The sequence below is a fragment of the Orycteropus afer genome, unplaced genomic scaffold (assembly GCF_000298275.1).
Source record: "Orycteropus afer afer isolate SDZICR_OR568_19922 unplaced genomic scaffold, OryAfe1.0 scaffold00193, whole genome shotgun sequence".
Classification (NCBI taxonomy): domain Eukaryota; kingdom Metazoa; phylum Chordata; class Mammalia; order Tubulidentata; family Orycteropodidae; genus Orycteropus; species Orycteropus afer.
The window spans coordinates 1,547,032-1,554,353 of NW_006921780.1; the positions used below are offsets into that span (position 1 = coordinate 1,547,032).

The following is a 7,322-nucleotide window of genomic DNA, read 5'->3' on the forward strand; positions in this document are numbered from 1 at the left end:
GTTGCATTGTGGTAAACTGTGGTCAATGACATGAGACAAAGTATATGTGAACTGCTGTATCGAGAGTGAATTTGCTCTGTAAATCTTCACCCAAATCACACACACACAAAAAAAAGCCTTGTTCTCAGTCACCATTCTACATTCTCTTGTACTGTTGCTATTTTCTTTAGGACACAAAACATCAGGAAAGATTTTATCTAGAACTTGGCAGCACAAACAATCCCCAAAAGAAACAGTGAACTTCTTATGAGTGCTATTGACATACTTTATTCAAGGAAAAATTTTAAATTATTTACCATCTGCAAGGAATTGTGGTAATTGTTAGATTAATATGATTTCAAAGTAAACTTCCTGATATCCAGAATTTCGCAATCTATTGGGAATCTCTGATCTTAAGAACAGGAGCAAACTAAAATGGTTCCTTTGTTTTTCCTCATGTGGTAAGCAGCCATTCTTTACTCTATCCACAGTAAAAGGAAAAGGGAAAAAAAAAAAAAAAAAAAAGAAGAAGAAGAAGAGTGTTTAAGATTAGCAAAAGTCTTTATTAAGTGATAACATGAAATTCTTTTGCTAAAAAATGAAACTGGCTTAACATTTGCTCTTCCTCACCTTATCTTGGTGAAGTTCAGCTGTTTGACTAATCCTTTAAGCATGAAACAAGGTAAAGAAAAAAATGTTCATATTTGGAAAGATATTATTAAGGTGATAGAGACTGGAAGCCAGAATACCTCAGTAGTTCCATACTCTTCATTGCTTTTGAAAATCTAATTATTATTACTATTTTAATATTTGATTGCTGTCTCCTTAACCCACGAGTTTTTTTTTTTTTTTTAATCAGTACATTATCATCCCTGGAAATCTGCTACAACAATGATATTCTCCAAATTGACCAGTAAAAAGTAATGCCACAGACTTTATCTTGAAAATGCATTTTTCTCCACTTACTTGGAATCTTAGAAGAGGCTACACTGAGTGCTAAGGCTATTTGTCACTTCCTGGACAACACTTATGACTTCACGATTCCAAATGGTGGCTGCTATTTCTGTAGTTTTATCATACACCTCCCAGAAATTGCATGGTTACTAACCAAAATCTTACACTGTGGTCTAAACCCAATTGAAAATATCATCTCAGTCTTTGCTTTAATCTTGAATATGGACTGAAAGTACACTAGTAGTGTGTGATGGTCAAGGCTGAGGATGCAATGCAGATCGCAGGTCACTGGGCTCACCTGCTGGTGGAGCTGATCTCCTTATCACAGTGACCCTTTCAGGGTGTGTTTCTGACAGCAGTGTAATATATTCTCTCACTCTGCTTCTCATCTTAACAAACTGCTTATTAAATTTGGGAGTGATTTATATTGAAAAAAAAATTAATTTTCTTTAAATGGGCCTCCCTCAGTGCAGTGCTGATAGACTGAAATAAAACAAGGGAGAGACACAGACAAGTATGGGGTTATGGCAGGAGTCCAGAACAAAAGTTGATGGCTTGAACCAAGGTGCAGTGTGAAGAATATGGTGAAAAGTAGTTGGATTCTGGATATACTTTGAGGGTATAGCTGAGAGATTTTTCTTACTGATTGGATGCAAGTTGTGAGACAAAAGATGCAAGATGGACTCCAAGGAATATGGCCTAAAAAACAGGAAAAATTAAGATTCCATTAATTGGATAAGGCATTTGTTTCATTTATGTGTTTATTTCTCCCCTACCACCTTCCAAAAAAATATTAGTGATTAAGTACTTAGTAAAGCACTTTTTCTAATTAATTCCAATTTTATCTTCCTTTTCCTCCAAGTTACTTGCCTGTTCCACATAGGAGGTGCCCACAAAGAAGAAAGGAATTTATCACACCAATGTCTAGGCAAAAGGAGAGATGGCAAATTCTTCCTGAGTTTTCAGAATTCAGGTTGAGTTACCTCTCCACTTTCAATAAAATTCACTTCTACCACACTAATTGAACATCTACAGTGCAAAACAAGTTAAAACATAGTATAAACAAGAATTTGAAAAAACAGACATGCTATTGTAATATAAGCTATGATATGGGAATTGAAAAATTAATTGCCATGGAAGAAGCAAAGAGAGGAAAAATTAAATCTGCCTAGAAGCATTTGTGGGGAGGTAGTATTTGAGCTGGGTCCTGATTTTTCTGAGCAGTAGGAGGGCCAATTTAGAAAGTAGAAAGAAAAAGATGAACAGTATAAATTCCTTCTAAGCAATAAAGATGTGCAATGGGGAAAAGTCTACTAAATACAAAAGTTTTTCTTGAGTAGCAGAGGTAACTCAAGAGGTGACTACGTAAGTTCCATTTCACTGTGTGACTGACTAGGGGAAATTACAATAATTCATATATGTGGAATCTTGGGTCTTTTTCAGTTATCCCTCCCATGTCAAGATACTGCACAGTGCATAGAACAAAGCAAGTACTCAACAAATATTTGCATGAACTGATTGTTCAATGAATTTTATAAACTAGACATCCAGAAGTCTTATTTCTTCCCCACAGCTTAAAGGAAGACAAATAAGAATCATACAGTAGTGATTGAATTTGTGTTCACTGGTTTTCCTCAGTTGCAGGAAGTAGTCTCTTGTTTTTCTTAATCATCTTGGCCCTCACATGTCTATTCATCACCATTGGCAACCTCATGTTTTTTTTGGCTGTTGAATTAAGTTCTCACCTCCACACTCCTATATATTTTTTTCATCAGTGCCCTCTCCTTCCTGGAGATCTGGTATACCATGACACTGTCCCCAAGATGCTGTCTAAACTAGTGAGCAAACAGAAGACAATCTCAGTAGTTGGTTGCCTTCTGAAGATGTTTTTCCTTCATTCCCTTGACATCAGTGAGGTTTGCATGCTTACCACCATAGTGACGGACAGATACTTGGCCACCTGCAATCCTCTCTGCTACTTCACAACCACGATGTCTCAGAGGTATGCTTAGCTAACTCTGGGTTATTGCTTCTGTGGTTTCTTTATACTACTCCTGAGATTGCTTGGATATCTACACTGCCATTTTGTGGTCCAAGTCAAATTTCAGAATATGTTCTGTGACTTTGATACCATCTTGAATCTGCCATATATGGACACTGGCACTATTCTATTTATCAAGGCTGTGGACATTGTACATACTGTGGAGATCATCACTGGCATTATTATTTTAGCTTTGGCCTATGTCCACATCACTGCAGTATTTCTACATATCTGTTCTACTTGTGGATGTTGAAAAGCCTTTTCCACCTGTCTTTCTCAACTTGCTATTTTCTCGATATATTTTGGAAATGTGGTCCTGGTGTACTTGTGGTTCTCTGCCAAGTATTCCTTTTTGTAAGACACAGCCATCAGCCTAAATTTGGCAATTTTGTCATCATTCTTCAATGCAATACTATACAGTTTAAGGAATAAGGAGATCAAGAAAGCTATGAAAAAGCATATGTGCCAGTCCTTCTTATTTACACAACTTATCAAATAAAACAAAATATGGAGCTAAAGCAAATGGAAAAAATGACAAGAAAAAAGAGTTGAAGAGAAGATTTCAAAGGGCAGCTCAAGAAGACAAAGCAAAGTATTATAACAAAATGTTCAAAGGCCTGGAGTTAGAAAGCCAAAATGGAAAAACACGCTCTGTATTTCTCAAGCTGAAAGAACTGAAGAAAAAAAATCAAGCCTCAAGTTCCAATTTTGAAGGATTCTATGGGCAAAACATTGAACGATGTGGGAAGAATCAAAAGAAGGTGAAAGGAACACACAGAGTCACTGTACTAAAAAGAATTGACTGATGTTCAACTATTTCAGGAGGAGCATATGATCAAAAATTAATGGTACTGAAATAATAAATCCAAACTTCACTGAAGGATTTGGTGAAAAACAAGACTCCAGGAGTTGACAGAATACCCACTGAGCTGTTTCAACAAACAGATACAGCACTGGAGACCCTTACTCATCTATGCAAAGAAATTTGGAAGACAGCTACCTGGCCAATTGACTAAAACAGATCCATATTTGTGCCCATTCCAAAGAAAGATGATCCAACAGAATATGGAAATTATTAAACAATATTATTAATATTACACACAAAGAAAAGTTTTCTGAAGATAATTAAAAAACAGTTACAGCAGTACATTGTCAGGGAACTTCCAGAAATGCAAGCCAGATTCAGAAGAGGATGTGGAACAAGTGATACCGTTGCTTGTGTAAGATGGATCTTGGCTGAAAACAAAGAATACGAGAAAGATGTTTACCTGTGTTTTATTGACTATGCAAAAGAATTTGACTGTGTGGATCAAAACAAATTATGGATAAAATTGCAAAGAATGGGAATTCCAGAACACTTAATTGTGCTCATGAGGAACCTGTACATAAACCAAGAGGCTCTCTTTTGAATAGAACAAAGGGATACTGCATGGTTTAAAATCAGGAAGGGTGTGGATCAGGGTTGAATTCTTTCACTATACTTATTCAATCTATATGCTGAGCAAATAATTCATGAAACTGGACTATATGAAGAAGAATGCTGCATCAGGATTGGAGGAAGAGTCATTAACAACCTGCGGTATGCAGATGATACAAACTGGCTTGCTGAAAATGAAGATGACTTGAAGCACTTACTGATGAAGATTACAGCCTGCAGTCTGTAGTATGGATTACACCTCAACATAAAGAAAACAAAAAGCCTCACAAATGGATCAACAAGTAACATCATGATAAGTAGACAAGAGATTGAAGTTGTCAGGGATTTCATTTTACTTAGATCCACAATCAACACCCATGAAAGCAGCAGTAGAGAAATCAGATGTCATATTGCACTGAGGAAATCTTCTGCTAAAGACCTCTTTAAAGTGTTCAAGAGCACAGATGTTACTTTGAAGACTAAGACGTGCCTAACCCAAACCATGGTATTTTCCATTGCTTCATAAGCGTGTGAAAACTGGACAATGAATAAGGAAGACAGAAGAAGAGTTGATGCTTTTGAGTTGTGGTGTTGGCAAAGAATACTGAAAGCATCATGGACTGTCAGAAGAACGAACAATTCTGATGTTCAGCCAGAATCCTGTACAGAAGAGATAATAGCTAGAGTTTGTCTCACCTGCTTTGATCATGTCATCACAAGGGACCATTCCCTGGAGAAGAATATCATGCTTGGTAAAGTAGAGGGTCCACAAAAAAGGGAAAGGCCTTCAACAAGATGGATTGACACAGTGGCTGCAATGACGGCCTCAAGTACAGCAAGGTTTGTGAGGATGGTGCACAATTAAGCATAGGATGTCTAAGAACCAAAGTCAGATTGACAGCATCTAAAAACAACAACATACATATTAATTAAGAAAGTCTATTCATGTCAGTAATGTTTCAGTTTTTGTTGCTTCTGTGTTTATTTTTTCTGTGTGTCAATGTTGTTGTTGTTGTTATTGTTATGTGCCGTCGAGTCGGCCCCGACTCATAGCGACCCCTCCTTGGGTTTCCGAGGCAGTATCACTACGGAAGTAGGATTGCCCAACCTTCCTTCCGAGGAGTGGCTGGTGGGTTTGAACCGCCAGCCGTCTGGTTAGCAGGCAAGTGTCTTAGCCACTATGCTACCAGTGTTCAGCAATTTTGACTATCTTTGAGAACTTAACAAATATCCATAGAATCCAAAGAATGTAAGATAAAAACTTTTGCAGTTCTTTGGCACATTAATTCTTTGAATCCAGAAGGAGCAACATAAAATGCTGCTTCTGCCTTAAAGTCTTCCTTAATCTACTGACACAGAGAAAAATATCCTTTCCTCTGTGTTTCTATAATACATTGCTTGGGCCCCAATTACTTTAGTTTTTTTGTATTGTAAATATGTAGGTAACAAAACAGTCACCATTTCAATGTTCTTCACGTGTAAAATTCTGTGATGGTAACTATGTTTAGCATGTTATTCAACCATTATTGTTATCTATTTCCACATATCCATCATCCTAACCAGAACCTCTGTGTCCCCTAAGGAATGTTGTTGCTGTTAGGTGCTATCAAGTCTGTGCTGATTTATAGTGACCCTATGGACAACAGAAAGGAGCTGTGGTGGCACAATACCTAAGGTATTTGACTGCTAACCAGAAGGTTGGTGATTCAAACCTACCAGTTGCTCCAGGAAGGAAGAGGGAGCAATTTACTTCCATAAAATGATTTACTGCCTTGGAAACCTTTTTTTTTTTTTTTTTAATGTACAAGAGAACAAAACACTGTCCAGTCCTATGCCGTCCTCACAATCCTTGCTGTGCTTGAGCTCCTTGTTGCAGCCTCTGTGTCAAACCATCTTGTTGAGGGTCTTCCTCTTTTTCATTGACCCTCTGCTTTACCAAGCATGATATTTTCTCCAAGGACTGGTCCTTCCTGATAATGTGACCAAAGAACAGAGACAAAATTTGGCCATTCTCAACTCTAAGGAGCATTCTGGTTGTACCTCTGTTCTTCTGGCTGTCCATGGTATTTCTATATTCTTCACCAACACCATAATTTGAATGCATCAATTCTTCCTCAGTCTTCCTTATTCATTGTTCAGCTTTCATATGCATATGTAACAATTGAAAATACCATGGCTTAGGTCAGGTGCACCTTAGTCTTTGAAGTGACATCTTTGCTCTTTAACTGCTTAAAGAGGTCTTTTGCTGCAGATTTGCCCAATGCAACACATCATTTGATTTCTTGACTGCTGCTTCCATGAGTAGTGAATGGGGATCCAAGTAAAATGAAATTCCTGACAACTTCAATCTTTTTTTTCCATTTATCATGAAGTTATTTATTGGTCTTCTTGTGAGGGTTTCTGTTTTCTTGATGTTGAGGTATAATGTATATTGATGGCCCTAGTCTTTGATCTTTATCAGTAAGTGCTTCAAGTCTTTTCACTTTCACCAAACAAGTTTGTGTCAATTACATATCACAAATTTTTAATGAATCTTCCTTCCATCCTGATGCCATATTCTTCTTCATGTGGTTCAACGTCCCAGATTATTTGCTTATCATAGAGATTGAATAAATATGATGAAAGGACACAATCTAGCACAGCTTGCCTGATTTTAACCATGCAGTATCTCCCTATTCTATTGACATGACTGCCACTTGGTCTATGTACAGGTTCCTCATAAGCACAATTAAGTGTTCTGGAATTCCCATTCTTTTCAATGTAATCCATAATTTGTTATGATCCACATGGTCAAATGCCTTTGTATAGTCCATAAAACATGAGCAAATACCTTTCTAATATTTTCTGCTTTCAGCCAAGATCCATCTGACATCAGCAGTGATATCCCTCACTCCATGTCCTTTTCTGAATCCCACTTGAATTTTTGGCAAT

General features: G+C 37.2%; 1 pseudogene; it reads left to right on the plus strand.

Moving 5' to 3' along the window:
- Positions 1-414: 414 nt before the first annotated feature.
- Positions 415-3,473, plus strand: LOC122150653 (annotated as a pseudogene).
- Positions 3,474-7,322: the final 3,849 nt, after the last annotated feature.